At 40.5% G+C, this 16,008-nt stretch overlaps 1 long non-coding RNA gene across 1 annotated transcript; it reads left to right on the forward strand.

Moving 5' to 3' along the window:
• The first annotated feature begins 5,940 nt into the window (after positions 1 to 5,940).
• LOC144334732 (uncharacterized) lies at positions 5,941 to 10,079 on the forward strand. Its single transcript, XR_013404895.1, has 3 exons — positions 5,941 to 6,200; positions 7,307 to 7,432; positions 8,339 to 10,079. It is a non-coding gene; the product is annotated as an uncharacterized LOC144334732 (long non-coding RNA).
• Positions 10,080 to 16,008: the final 5,929 nt, after the last annotated feature.

The raw sequence follows: 16,008 nt of genomic DNA on the forward strand, positions 1-16,008 counted from the left end.
GAAATGTAAATCATATCCCATCCCTCCTTTGCTTAACACCCCCCAATTAGCTTTTGATCATATTCAGAATAAAATTCAAACCCTGCCACCTCCCCTAAGCCTTTACTAGTTCATTGGTTTTGCTAGCTCTCCAGTGTCAGCTCTTTCCACTCTGCCTTTTGCTTACCCTGCTTTAGCCGCACTGACCTGCTTACCATTATCAACACACCAAGTTTGTTCTGGGCTCCAGATATTTGCATTTCTTTACCCTGTGCCTCTGCTATGGTTTGAATGTCCTTGCCAAAACTCATGTTGAAATTTAATGGCCATTGGAATGAAATTGAGAGGTGGGGACTTTAAGAGGTGATTAGGTCAGGAGGGCTCAGGATTCACATTGTTATCATGGGAGATACAAAGACTGAGTTCAGACCACTTCCCTTTCTTGCCTAATGCACTTATTTCTGCCTTTTGCCCTACCACCATGAAACGACCCTCACCAGGTGGCCTGGCAGATGCTGGGGCCATGCCCTTGGACTTCCCAGCCTCAAGAACCACAAGCCAAACAAACTTAAGAACCATAAGCCAAACAAACTTATCTTGTTTATAAATTACCCAGTCTGTGACATTCTGTTATAGCAGCAAAAAATAGACGGAGACATTCTCTATTTCATATCTTCACATCATTCGCCCCATTCAGATTTTTTACTCAAATATTACCTCTTAAGTGAGGATTTCCTTGACTGTCACATCCCAAAGAGTCCCTGTTGCCCGCCTCTACCAACCTAATACCTCTCTATCTTCTTTCCATGCTTAAGTTTTCTTCATAGCACTTGTTTCTATGTGGCTTATATCATTTGCTGATTTTTTTCCATGGGAGCAGGCATTCATCATGTTAAGTGCTAGATTCCATACACCTATAAAGGTACCTTGCACACAGTAGGTGCTTAATACATAATTTGATGAAAAAGTAAAAAAGAAATGAGAAGTGAAACAGTCTATTCCCACACAGCTTACCATCCATATCAGGGGCTGGCAAACTTTTCCTGCAAAGGGCCTGATAGTAACTATTTTAGGCTCCGTAGCCATATAGTCTCTGTCATAACCATTTAACTCTGTGTTTGTAGCATAGAAGCAGTCACAGACAACACTTGAAGGAACGATCATAGTACTGCTCCAATAAAACTATAAAAACAGGCATGGACCAGATTGGGCCTTTGGGCTATGGTTTGCAAATCCTGCTGTCAGTGAAACTGATTGAACTATTTGGCTTCATGAATATGACCTTATTACTCCTCTGTCTTCATCACCATGACTCTTCCACTCCAGGAACCTCTTGCTCAGAATAACAAAAGTTGCAAATATCTTTGGAAAAATTTATTTGAATGAACATCATACTGTGGAACCTTTCATTGAATTGTAACACATGAATTTTCTCTCCAAGACTCTTCAAAATTCCTGTCTCAAAATTCTTGCCTTGCTGTGTCTACCAGTCCTAAACTACTATATCTCAAACTCCTGCAATGAAAAACTTGCTTTCAACCAAGCCTTAAAATATCATCAATATTCCAACTTATTTTTCCCCACTCAGTGGCTAAGATGGTCAAGGTAGTGATCTCCCTGAGTGCAGTAAACAATTAACTTCAGTTATGTGTGCTAGAATTTTTAAGGAGTCCACCATAGCGAAGGGTTATCCCAGAGGAAGTTATCATGTTGTTTCTGTTGCTTTTGCTAACATGACTGCTTGGCCTCCAAATTAAAGGACATACTAACTCATTCATTCATTAACAAATATATATGTTGAGAGCTTATTACACATGTGCCCTCATACCAGTTAATGTTGATAGACATGTATAAGTAAAAACCAGACAACTTTGCTCTGTGGAAATATGATAGAAAAAGATAACCTTTCTTCCAGTGATCAATGACATTTATGTTTACTTTCTTGAACAGTAAAAAATTGTGTCACCAGGGATTTTGACAGGGTAAGAAATATTTACTCATTAAAATCGAGAGCTTCTTGATTTCTCCAGTCTCCTAGGTTCAATAATCCACAAGCCTGTAACTCATAGTGCATATATCCAAGAGTTTTCTGGAGGAATGCCAGGCATGGCTAAAACAGCAATCTTTTGACCATAACTACTGGGGGGAAAAGCAGCCCTTGCTATAATCATCGTTCATAAAAACTCTGGAATTTACTTGCACAAAGAGCTTATTGAGAGCTGACAGGTCTGCTACAGCCATTCCTTTCTTTCCAAGGAGGAAGCATCAGAAAAACGAGTGGCCCAGCTTGTGCCATTTCTGCAAAGGGAGTGTTCAAAAGTCGGCGCCTTGGATATCAGCAGGCTTGGCTTCCCATATGGGTGGAGGTAGCAGTGTGGTCCTGGGGAGAGTGCCCGAGACTTGAGTCAGGGCCTAACTCTGCCAACCAGGGCAAGTCACTGAGCCATGCAGGGCCTCCATGTCCTTGCCTTGGAAATGGACATGGGAAAACAGTAGCATCTCACTTACAGGAGGCTCGTGTTCGTCAGCTAAGAAGATGGAGATTAAATTGTTGAATAAGTTAGAATCTCTTTACCAGTGCTAGTGGCTGTTATTATTTCATTAAGACAGTGGTTAGAGTTGCCATTTTAGCAGTTTTACAAAAGACTTCCCTCTCACCCCACCCTCAAAAGTCTTCCCCGTAGCACCAGGGTTTCTGTCAACAGAAAAGCAATCTTTCTTTATCCTATTTATCCTCTTCTTGTTTGGACTCTTTCAAAATGCAAGCACCTCCCCAAAGGCATAATACATCAAAGTAATTCATCCTAACACAGATGTGGCTTCTCAAATGCTTTGCTTCTCTCAGGAGGGATCGGGTGGTTAAGGATGGATAATGAAAAAAAAAAAGATTACTAAAAAGTTAGGAAAAGTCATTTTAAAAAGGAAGAATGCCCACAGAATAACAAGAATTGCCTTAGCCTTGCAGATTTAAAGGATTAATGGTTTTTGAAGTGAAATGTAGGCAGGTTCCTTTTATATAAAATAGAAAAAAATCAAAGCTGCTGTGGGAGTCTCAGAGTCTCACCCACCATCTCAACCTCACGCTGATCCCTCTACAGCCCACAGGCCTCCCTGGAATCCCAGGGCTCGGAGAACCAGTTTGAAAACCACTGCTGGCTTAGCCTCCACATTGCACAGCAGAGGGAAACTGGCCTCCAGGAAGAGAGATGGAAACAGCCACTCTTCTAACCAACTGCTGGTGGCCCTCCGTAAGAACAAAGTAATAATAATGAACATTTATTGAGATCTTACTAATCCAAGGCTCTTTGGGTAAATCATATGCATTATCTGATTTAACCTCCAAAACAACCTTATGAGGTAGGTACTAGTTGCCTTCCCATTTTACAGATGAGGAAACTGAGGCTTAGAGAGGGTAAGAAAGTCAGACTGAAGCCAGTTACTCCCTTCTGCCATATTGTTTTGGAAAAAAAACTTATTTGTCCCTCTCTGCCCCTTGGCACCACAGATGTGAGCTAGAATTTCTTTAGAACTTATATTTAGATTTCAGTAAGAACACACATTGTTTTTAGCCTGGATTGATATTTTAAAAGAGGAAGGAAGAGTTTGAATTAAAATAGAAAGTTCTTTTGTGGGTGTAACAAGTGAGTGAGCATACAGGCTTAGACACACAATGAGGTTCTATTTTCCCCCTGTGTTGCCAACTCTGGGTCATTATTATTTTCTTTTCAAACTTAGCATAAGCTTACTGAATAAATGAAGTGGGGGAAAGTTGACGTAGTGCAACTAACAAAATACCCCACTTTAAAATCTGAAATTCATAGCTTGACCTGGTGGCACGTGCCTGTAATTCCAGTTACCCAGGAGGCTGAGGCAGGAGAATCAATCGCTTGAACCTGGGAGGTGAAGGTTGCAGTGAGCCGAGATCGTGCCACCGTACTCCAGCCTAGGGGACAGAGTGAGAATCTGTCTCAAAAATAAAATAAAATAAAATAAAATCTGATATTCCGATGGAAGAATTACTCTGCAAAGCAAAACAACATTAAGTGCTGTTACTAGAAAAAAAGAAAATAAACCTGAAACTAAGCTCATCATGGAAACTTTTAAGTGATCTCTAAAAGAGAGAAAGAGAAGGAAAGAAATCCAATGAATAAGGGCATTCTTCTTCTTTCAGTTTAAATGGCGCCAGAGGGAAGTGAAAAATATTTGATTCTCTCACTGGCAGGAACAGATAACCATTTTTGTATTAGTCATCAGCAAAGTCATCATTCACTTGGTTTTAACAGTTTCAGAATTATGAAATAGTAGTATTTCAAGACTCTGAACATTCTGCTCCAAGATGAGCCAGCCTCTCTTAGAGATAGAAAGATGAAAAAAAATGCAACAACTGACAGGCAGGTAGCTCATGCTGGTTTTTGAGTTATTTGTCTCATTCTTGTCTATTTGCAAGAGCTTGTTGTATGTTACAGATGCTGACCCTTGGCTTTGGCATTACACATTTTTTTGAATTTTTTTTTGGTCAGTTGATTTTGTACCTGGCACATTTTCCAGATAAGGGATTTTTATCTGTTTATGTTAAAATATTTCAGCTTTTTTTTTCTCTCTCTCTCTTAAGTTTCTGGGATTCCAGTCTCTGTTAAGAAGGTATGCCTCATCTCTAGATTGTACATACTCTAGGTTTTCTTACATGATTTTTTGTTTCAGTTTGCATTTGAGCCTTCATTCTTTTCTTTTCTTTTTAAAAATAAAGATAGGATCTAGCTCTGTTGCCCAGGCTAGAGTGCAGTGGCCCAAATATAGCTCACTGCAGCCTCAAACTCCTGGACTCAAGCAATCCTCCTATCTCAGAAAGTAGCTGGTACTACAGGCACGTGTCACCATGCTTGGCTAAATTTAAGTGTTTTTTTGTAGAGATGGGGTCTCACTATGCAGCTTGGACTGGTCTTGAACTCCTGGCCTCAAGTAATTCTCCCACCTCAGCCTTCCAAAGTGCTGGGATTGCAGGCATGAGCCACTGTGTCCACCTCTGAGCCTTCATTCTTTATGTAATTTATACCATTTTGTATTGTGTGAGACAGAGGTCTACTTTTATTCTCTTTTTGTGACTTCGTAGTTGTGTTAGTATCATTTATTAAATAACCCATTCTTTTTTCCTTGAGTTGAAATCGCACTTTTGTCAAGTGTTAAATTCACACCTGCATGGTGGGGAAGGGGCTTGAAAATGTCCTTCCTCTCTGGGACCCTCACCCCTAGTGGCTTTGATGCCTCTCAGAAGATCAGCTGAGGCTGGGCGCAGTGGCTCACGCCTGTAATCCCAGCACTTTGGGAGGCGAAGGCAGGTGGATCACGAGGTCAGGAGACGGAGACCATCCTGGCTAACATGGTGAAACCCCGTCTATACTAAAATTACAAAAAATTAGCCGGGCGTGGGGGCGGGCACCTGTAGTCCCAGCTACTGGGGAGGCTGAGGCGGGAGAATGGCGTGAACCCGGGAGGCGGAGGTTGCGGTGAGCCGAGATCGCGCCACTGCACTCCAGCCTGGGCGACAGAGCAAGACTCCGTCTCAAATAAATAATTAAATAAATAAATAAATAAATATTTACACATATATTGAGATATCATTCTGGATTCTCTATTCTATTCTACTAACCTATTTATGCCTCCAAAGTACTATGTGTATTTTATCATAATGCCTTTTTTAAGGTTCCCTCCCCACTTACTGTTCTTTTCCCTATCTTCTTGGCTATTCTCGGGCATTTACTGTTCCATAACAATATTAAAAATCTTACTGGTGTTTGTGTTAGACTGATAAAGTGCGTCCCTCAATCCCTACGATATGACTACTTCCTAGTCCATTGAACCTGTGAATGTTACATTATATGGCAAAAAGGACTCTGTAGATATGATTAAAACTAATTATTTTGAGATAGGGATATGATCCCAAATTATTCCATGGATTCTAAGTAATCACAAAAAATCCTTGTAACAGGGACAAGGGGAGTCAGAGGCAGAAAAGAAGGTGCCGTGATGACAGAAGCAGAGATCTGAGTGACTCACTTTGAAGGTGGAGGAAGGGGTCACAGGCCAAGGGATACAGATACCAGGAGAAGCTGAAAACAGAAGGAAATTGATTATTCCCTCAGAGCTTCCGGAAAAAATCAGTCTTGCTGATACCTTGACTTTAGCCCAGTGAAACTGATTTTGAACTTTTGACTGCCAGAACTGTAAGAGAATAATTTTGTGTTATTTCAAAGTTACTAAGTTAGTGGCAATTTGTTATAGCAGCAATAGGAAATTAATAGTGTTGAAATAGAATTTATGTTGCATTTATATATTAGTTTTCTGAAAACTGACACTTTTATAGTATTTGTTTTTCCATTCAAGAACATAGTTTCCGTTCCTTTGTTCAGACGGTGTTTTACTTTCTTCAATAAAACTGTGTGTGTGTGTGACCATATGGGATTTGCTTTTTCTTGCTAAATTTATTCTGAAATATTTTATGTTTTACCATTGTTGTGAAGGAAATATTTTTCCATGTTTCTACTTCTATGTACTTCTTGTTAAGATATGGAAAAAACTGACCGGGCACAGTGGCTCATGCCTGTAATCCCAGCACTTTGGGAGGCCAAGGCAAGGTCAGTTAGAGACCAGCCTGGCCAACATGGTGAAACCCCATCTCTACCAAAAAATACAAAAATTAGCTGCGCATGGTGGCGTGTGCCTGTAGTCTCAGCCAACTGGGAGGTTGAGGTGGGAGACTTGCTTGAACCCAGGAGGTGGAGATAGTAGTGAGCAGAGATTGTGTCACTGTACTCCAGCCTGGGCAACCCTGTCTCATAAAATAAATAAATAAATAAATAAAAGATATGGAAAAACTATTAATTTAAAAACACTTAAGATAACTGTGTTATCTTAGTATTTTATTTCCTGTAGTAGCTTTTTACCAGAGTCACTTGAGTGGTTTTTTTTGTTTGTTTGTTTTTGTTTTTGTTTTAACAATCACACCATGAGAAAAGCAAAGTGTTTTATTCTTGTTTTCAAATGTTAGGTCAATTATTTAATACTGTTGTGTTAATGTGATTGAAATCTCTTCTAAGCCAATGTTTAGTCATGACAATGGTGAGCATTCCTGTGTAGTTTCTGTTCAATTCAAATGGCTTTAGCCATTTGTATGTATATATACATATATATATACATTTTGTGCTTTCGGATACTATTGGCTATTGGTTTGGTAAATAGCTTTTTATACTAAACAATTTCTTTAACTCTTATTTTATTCATTAGGTATAGCTGCCATTTTACTAATTTTTTATTTTATTTTATTTTTTAGACAAGGTCCCATTATGTTGCCCAGGCTTGTCTCAAACTCCTGCCTCAAATGATCCACCCATCTCAGTCTCCCTTATAGCTGGGATTACAGGTGCATGCCACCATACCCAGCTTTACTAAATAAATTGTAAGTACCTAAAGATATGATCATACATCCTCCTTCAAAATATGGTGTAATAGATTATACTGATAAACTTCCTGGTACTGAACCACCCGTATTTTTGTGGAAGAAGTCATGGTCTATCTTTTTTTTGATACGTTACTGGATTCTAATTAGAAATGTTTTATTTAGATTTCTTGAATCTATATTCATGAGCCTGTCTATAATTTTCAGTTTTGTCTTATTTTTATCAGTTTTGATTCAGTTTATTTTGCCTTTATAAAGTGGATTGGGAGCTTTTCATCCTTTTCTATGGCTTATAGTAATTTAAGTAAATGTAGTACTGTCAGTCCTCTAAAGGTTAGATAAAATTCAGCTAGAAATTCATGGGCTTGGTGAATTTTCAAAATTTGTATTTTCCTTCTCTTCCCTGACCCAATATTCAACACCTGGGGTTTTCTGATATCATGTGAGTATTTTCATTCTAGAGTGTCATTTGAATTATTCTTATAAATCTTCCATTTCAAGAGCCCTTGTTTACACTTACCTTATCTTCAGTCAGAATCTCTCCATCTCTGCAATATGTGTATATACATGTATAAAGGTTCATTGCTTACCAATCACTCTTCTGTATATTTTCTTATATTGAGATTTACAATATATTCTAATTAATTTGATGTTTCATTAGTCTCTTCCTGAGTATTTTCCTCAAATAGAGTACATTGCCAATATAATGATTTACTCTCTTTTACATCTCCTTGTATTTATTTTCTTTCACTCTCATCAACTAAGGAAATACTTGCTGGGCATGGATCTTTGGGTGGCAGTCCTTTTCTTTCAGTATTGTGTGAGGATATGTCACTGTTTTCTAGTTTCCAATGTTTTAGGTGTGAGGTTTGATACTGCCTTCTAATATTTTTTTTCCCATTGCAGGTAACGTGTTCATTCTTTCTGGAAGCCTGTAAGATTCTCCTCAACCTTAGAGGTCAAGGTTTTTATTGGGATTTGGGTAAACATGTGTATTTTCTCAGCTACACTGAATTCTCCTAATTACTAATGATGTTGAGCATCTCTTCATGTGTGTATTGGCCATTTGTGTGTCTTCTTTGAAGTGATGTCTGTTCAAATGTAATACCTCATTTTAATTAGTTTATTTGCCTTTTTACTGTTGATTATGCTTTTGTTGCTCATTTGAATCCATGGCTTCAAAACGTTTTCTGGGTTTCTTTCTTTTTTTTTTTTTTCAGACAGGGTCATGCTCTATAGCCCAGGTTGGACTGCAGGGGTACAATCTCGGCTTACTGTAACCTCCGTCTCCCTGGCTGAAGTAATCCTCCCACTTCAGCCTCCCGAGAAGCTGGAATTACACATGTGCACCACCACGCCCAGCTCATTCTTGTATTTTAGTAGAGGTAAGATTTTGTCATTTTGGCAAGGCTGGTCTTGAACTCCTGACCTCAAGTCATCTGCCTCCCTCGGCCTCCCAAAGTGCCGAGATTACAGGCATGAGCCACCACTCCTGGCCAGGATTTTTTTTGTCATAAGTCATCACTTCAGATTTTTGAAGAGAATGTACAGCAAATGATGAGGTTCTGCATATGTCATAGTTCATGATGGTCACCAAAGGAGTGATTTTACCTTTCATGTTTATATTTTATCAAGAGTTGAAAAAAAGTACTTTATGACCTCAAGGTAGAATGGCAATCTGATATTTGAGGCTGAGTGAGAGGACAAAATTAATTCTCAGAGCTCTGAATTACACTTTGAAAAGATTGCTCTGGAAAGTTCTTGGACTCTAAGGGAGTCAGGGTAGAAGTGGGTAGTACAGTTAGTAGTACAGTTAAAGATCTATTCTAATAATCTAGCTGAAAGATGAAGGTATTTGGATGGTAGCAATCGTGGAGAATAGAGCAATGGTGATTTGCTAGAATGAAGAGGACTTGCCATTAGATTGAATGTGGTAAAACAGAAAGAGGAGTCAAGGAAAACTTGAAAGTTATTGTCTTGAGAAACTGGAAAAATGAAATTTATTTTTTGTTTAAGACAACTTCAGGAAAAATAGTTTGGGGGAAGAATCAAGAGTTCTATTTTAAACATGTAAAATATGAGATTTCTATTAGATAACCTAATGGGGATATTGAGTAAGCAGCTGGATCTCTCAGCTAGAATTCAATACAAAAGTATAGATTAGAGATAAAAATTTAGAAATAGTCATCAGGTAAATGGCATTTAAAGTCATGATCCTGTGTGAGATAACCTGAGGAATGAGTCTTAATATACAAGGCAATTGGCCAGGCACTGGGGCTCACGCCTGTAATCCCAGCACTTTGGGAAGCTGAAGCAGACAGATCACTTGAGGTCAGGAGTTTGAGACCAACCTGGCCGACATGGTGAAACCCCATCTCTAATAAAAATACAAAAATTAGCTGGACGTGGTGACACATGCCTGTAATCTCAACTACTTGGGAGGCTGAGGCAGGAGAATCACTTGAACCCGGGAGGCAGAAGTTGCAGTGAGTGAGCTGAGATCGTATCACTGCACTCCGGTCTGGGTGACAGAGCAAGATTCTGTCAAAAAAAAAAAAAAAAGCAAGAAAGCAAGAAAGAAAGAAAGAGAGAGAGAGAGGGAGGGAGAGAGATAGAGGAGAGAGAGAGAGAGAAAAGAAGAAAGAAAGAAGGAAGGAAGGAAGGAAAGAAAGAAGGAAGGAAGGAAGAAGGGAGGGAGGGAGGGAAAGAGGAAGGAAGGAGAAAGTAAAGAAAAAGAAAGAAGTGTCAATTAGGTTTAGGGTAGCTAAGAGGTAGAGTCAGTTGATCTGGAAGTCATGAGTAGAGTTAAGGACTGTTTGGCTGCCATGGTGACAATGAAAATCTAATTGGACTGGGATCAAGAGAGAAGTAAGGACTTTTTTTCTTCTTTTAAGAACATTTCCTTTTATTTTTATTATTAATATTTGGATTTCAAATAATTTTAAAACCATTATCTTAATACCAAAATACAATGATATTCTGGTAGGTTAAGAAGTTAAATGAGTGCTGAATATTCAAAACACTTAAATAAATCTGTTATTTGAAGAAACTACAAACATACTTCACTGAACCAAGTGTAAAACAGACTGTGATCTTCTGGAGTTTGCCTTGAAATATTTGTATAGAAAAGTGAGTAGTTCTACTCTGAAGGACAGCAAAGAAATGGGGTAATAATTGGTAGCAATGAGTGGAGAATGTTTTTTAAGATGGGAAATATTAGAGCATATGCAGTAGAGAGATAAAAATTGATGGTACAGGCCAGATGCAGTGGCTCACGCCTGTAATGCCAGCAATTTGGGAGGCCGAGGCGAGGGAATCACCTGAGGTCAGGAGTTGGAGACCAGCCTGGAGTCTGGAGACCAGAAACATGGTGAAACCCTGTTTCTACTAAAAATCCAAAATGTAGCTGGGCATGGTGGCGCATGACTGTAATTCCAGCTACTCAAGAGGTGGAGGCAGGAGAATTGCTTGAATCCAGGAGGCGGAGGTTGCAGTGAGCCGAGATCATGCCAGTGTACTCCAGCTTGGGCAACAAGAGCGAAACTCTGTCTCAAAATAAGTAAATAAATAAATAAATAAATAAAAAGATTGTACAACAGCCAGATGGAGACAACTGTTGGAGCAATGCCTCTATTAGATGAGAAGGTGTCTAACGAGTATCTAACGCACAAGTGGCAGGGTTGACCTAAGACAGGAACAGATGTTTCTGCCAGAGTGGCAGAAAGAAGGAAAGCCCATAAGTAAGTGTCAAGAAGCAGGGAGATTGTTTGCCTCAGGGTAGGCGTGTGTTCTTGCACTTGATCTTCCAGTTTGAGCTCCACTGTGTCCTTCCATTCATCTATCGAATTGTTTTGTTCAGAAATCATGGTCTTTTACTCTTCAGAGCAGTTTGTGTGCTACCCTGGAATCTATCCTTGGTGCTCCTATTACTTCCAGAGTCAAGATACTGTCTTCCTCCTGCAGCAGCTATTTCTCTGGGCGTATGAATGTTGGCTCCTTCAGAAAACTGCAGCCTCTCAGATGAGTTGTAGTTTTCTTTGTTGGCACTTTGGGATAAGAGCTTGTGGTCTGGGTACTCTAAACGGCAGGGCATGCAGAAAACGTTACTTCTGTTCACCTGTGGTACAAAGGCAGTCGGGTGTCACTTCCTGCTGAGGAACCCAGAGGAAGATTCTCTCCTCTCACTCTTTATTGATTGATTGATTGATTGATTGATTGAGACAGATTTCCACTCTGTCACCCAGGCTGGAGTGCAGTGGTGCGATCTCGGCTCATTGTAACCTCTGCCTCCCAGGCTCAAGCGATTCTTGAGCCTCAGTCACCAGAGGAGCTGGAATTACAGGGACGTGCCCCGATGCCCGGCTAATTTTTGTTTTTTTAGTACAAACAGGGTCTTGCCATGTTGCCCAGGCTGGTCTCAAACTCCTGACTTCAAGTGATCTGCCACCCTTCCAAAGTGCTGGGATTACAGGTGTGCACCACCACGCATGCTGTGCCCTCACTCTTATCTTCTTAAAGGATGGGGGGTAGGGAAACCTCAACCCACCCATTGCCTAGCCTTTCCACATCTTGGGCTTCAGGAAGAACTGACACATTTGTATTGGTTCAAATACCTGGCCAGGCTCTCATGAGGATCCCCTTTTTACTTGGTCCTTACTGGGTGCTCTTGCACGGTGATACTGACAGTTGTCCAACCCATGGGACCCTATAAGCTGCCAGGCCCTTGCCTGCTTCCAGTACCTGATAAGGTCCAGTAGCCATGTTACTAAGGAGGGTCAGTAGGCAGAGAGCAGTTACTCCTCCACCTCCTTGACTTATAATGATAAGCCTATTATAAGTCAAAAATGCATTTAATACACCTAACATATGAAACGTCATAGTTTAGCTTAGCCTACCTGAGTATGTTTCCATACTCAGAACTCTTGTTAGCCTGCAGTTGGACAAAACCATCTATAATACAGTGCTGAACATCTCATGTCATGTATTGAACACAACACACTAGAGTACAGTATCAGTTGTTTACCCTCGTGATCGAGTGGCTGAGTGGGAGCTATGGTTCCAAGATCAAGATGCCAGCAGATCTGGTGTCTGATGAGGCTTACTCCCTAGTTCTTAGAGCAGCAACTTCTAACTATGTCCTCACATGCTGGGAGGGGCAAATGAACTCCCTTGGACCTATTTTATAAGGGCACTAATCCCATTTGTGAGGGCCCTGCTCACATGACCCAACTACCTCGCTAAATGCCCTACCTTCTAATGCCATCAGCATAGGAGTTAGTATTTCAACATAGAAATGTTAGGGGGACACAACGTTCAGACCACAGCAGATGATTATTTAAAATATGGAAAAGTAGCCATGAGGAAATAAGTATTTACTGAATACATAAAACATGCCACATACTGTGCTAAGTACTTTACATCCATGATCTTATTTAAATCTCTCATAAACCCCAAGATAAGGGAGTAAATTGTCCCTATTTGATACAGGAGGAAACTGAGGCTTACAGCAGTTTGGAAAGTAACTTAAAGTCACATACAGTGGCAGAAGCCAGATGAGGAAGTTGGTCAGTTTCAAAACCTGTGCTTAACCATTAGGCTACTTTCAACACAGCACACAGAGGAAATTCAATGGCATGCCATGATTACAGCCATTTAATATGGAGACAAGTAAAGACTCACAATAGTCACTCTGTCAGGGTGGTGCAATTTTGTTTCGTTTTCCTGTTTTCCAAAACTATGCTTGAGGAAACGTTTTCCTAGTGCAAAGCTTTTCATTGTGATGGTATTTTTCTTTAAATGGAAGGAGACTAATTTTACCATTTAAAAAGCGCTATTTATTTTTAAAAAATAAGAGAAATTCCTTTTCAATAATAATGAGATAGGAAATGTGGCCATGTGTTTTTCCTGCGCTTTTGCACATTCTCTCTAAGACTTGTCTGTGGTCATGGAATAAGAAAAGGCTTTTGGTTGCCTTGTTTGGAATGGGTGAGGCTTTACTTCACTTTCCACCTGAGACAGTAGTTTACTGCACAGGGCATTTTGTTTGCTTGGAAAAGAATTCATGTATGAATCATACCACTTAACATTTCCCTGCCAGCATTGTGTCGCATCTTTTAATGTGGCTTATTCTTTTTTTTTGTTCTTTTCTATTTTTGTTGTTGTTCTTCTTAAAAATGACAACTAACTTCGTTAAAAAAATTTATGTTGAACAATCTCAAAGTTACAGACACTTTGCAAGAACAGCACAATGAACATTTTTCCCTGGAAACAGTTAATAGTAAGTTGACTACCTTGGATAGTAAGTATCTCTCCTGGATACGTTTGTGTGTATTTCCTAAAAACAGGACATTCTTTTACAGCAATACTATTTTTAAAATATGCAAGTTAACACTGTTGTATTACAGCAATTTAATCCTCAGACCGCATTCAAGTTTCATCAGTAGTCCAGCGAATCCATCACAAAGGATCCACTTGAGAATCCTTTGCTGCATTTAGTTGTCGATGATTTTAGTCTTCTGTCTGCAATGGTTAGTTTCTCTGTCTTTCCTTGACTTTTCTGACTTGGGTGCTTTTGAAGATTACAGGCCAGTTATTTTGTAGAAGTCACTCAATTTGGCTTTGTCTGATGTGGGACTCAATTCATTTAATTCATGCATCTTTGGCAGGAATTTCTCAAGTGACCCTTAATACTTTTTTTGTTTTTTTGAGACGGAGTCTCGCTCTGACCCCCAGGCTGGAGTGCAGTGGCGCCATCTCAGCTCACTACAATCGCCACCTCCTGGGTTCACGCCATTCTCCTGCGTCAGCCTCTCGAGTAGCTGGGACTACAGGCACCCGCCACCACGCCTGGCTGGTTTTTTATATTTTTTAGTAGAGATGGGGTTTCAATGTGTTAGCCAGGATGGACCCTTAATGCTTTTTATTGGATCCTATCAGGGGTGCACAAATTCAGTTTTCCCATGACGACTGATTATTCACTTTGATCATTGGTTAAGGTGCTGTCTGCCTCTCTTCTCCATTAGGAAGTTATTCTTTTTCCTGCTATCATTAATACATACTTTATGTGGGAGGTTCTATGTAAATATTCCATCTTCTTCCTCAAACTTTCCATATACTAACATTATTAGGACTCATAGTTTTCTACTTTATTTAAGGAGTTATAATCCATTACAACAGTGATTCATTTTGATGTTGAAGCTGGTTTCTGTGTCCTTTTGATGTATCTCTATCATTTCCTTGCTTTCTGACACAAGGTTCATACTCAAGTTTCCTACCTCAGTCCTGGAATCAGGACTTGAATCCTGGAATCCTTGGAAACTCTCCAAGAAGTCCTGGTTTCTTTTAGTGGAGAATGGTATCTAGAAGGGGAAATCTGGGCTGTTTATTACTGTGAGAGATTCTCCTAGTAGACAAAGCTGGAGGATATATGTAAGTATATAGCTACATAAACATATATGAAGGTATATACATATATATACACACACACATACATTGTCATCTATATTTTTGATTTATCTGTATTGAAAACCATAACTTCACCCCAATAGGTTTCTTTTTTCCACATCTGTGACTCTGAACTCCAACAGTTAAGAAATCCGGCTCCCATTATCCTAAGTCTCCTTATTTGCTCAATCCCCCTGTAGGAAGCCAGTCTCCCATCAGAGCCACTGTCCCCCTTACCCCTCACACACCCTCCTTACCCTGTCCTTGCTCTGACCTGCCACCACCACTCCTCAGAAACTGTCCTTACCCCGCTTTGACTCAGTCCGTGACATGCTGCTGACTCCCACGTGGACATCATCCTCACCCCATCGGGGTTCTGGTTCCCTACCCAGGGCTATGTTCCATACAGTTCCCCTCTTTGCCCCCTTGGGCTGTGACTCCCTACACAAGGCACTCTCTGCTGTGGTGGTGTCATCTTTACCCAGCAGGGTCTCCAGGTCCCCATATCAGTTTGCGGGCATCTTCCTTGGACTCTACACCTATGCTAGGCTGTCTCTCCATGGGGCTTCCCTCCTCATGATGCTGGGGTTCCCACCCCCACTACAGGCACCCCTCTTACCTGGAAGCCCTTCTTATCTACTTAGGCTGTCTGATACACCAGGCTGTCCTCAATCATGAATACCCCTCCTCACCCTGTTCAGGGGAGACACCTATGCTGGGCCACTACCCCTACTCCAGAGTGACCAACTTTCTCTGCCCTGCTGAATGGCACTAGGACTGAATTGTTCCAGTAGAAAAGGGAAGAAGACAAGGAGAAAGGGGAAAAGAAACATGATGTTTCGTTTGGGCCCCGAATCATCACCATGACCAACCCTGAGTCAGCACTCAAATTGACAGGAGAGTTGGCTTCTGATCAAGTATATTTTGGCAGCCACCTCCGGGCAAGGAGCTAAAGGCCTACGTAATAAAGATCCTCAGGGGACAGGGCCTCCGGCTGGAAGTGAGGAAGCCCGGAGTCCAGTCCCGACCCTACCTTTTCCAGCAGTATTTTTGTTCTACCTCTAGTCTTTTGTAGTATGGGGTGATAAGGAAATACACTAATCAACAAATAAGATGCCTGATAAGACTACCTT

This window comes from Macaca mulatta, chromosome 15, assembly GCF_049350105.2.
Source record: "Macaca mulatta isolate MMU2019108-1 chromosome 15, T2T-MMU8v2.0, whole genome shotgun sequence".
NCBI lineage: Eukaryota > Metazoa > Chordata > Mammalia > Primates > Cercopithecidae > Macaca > Macaca mulatta.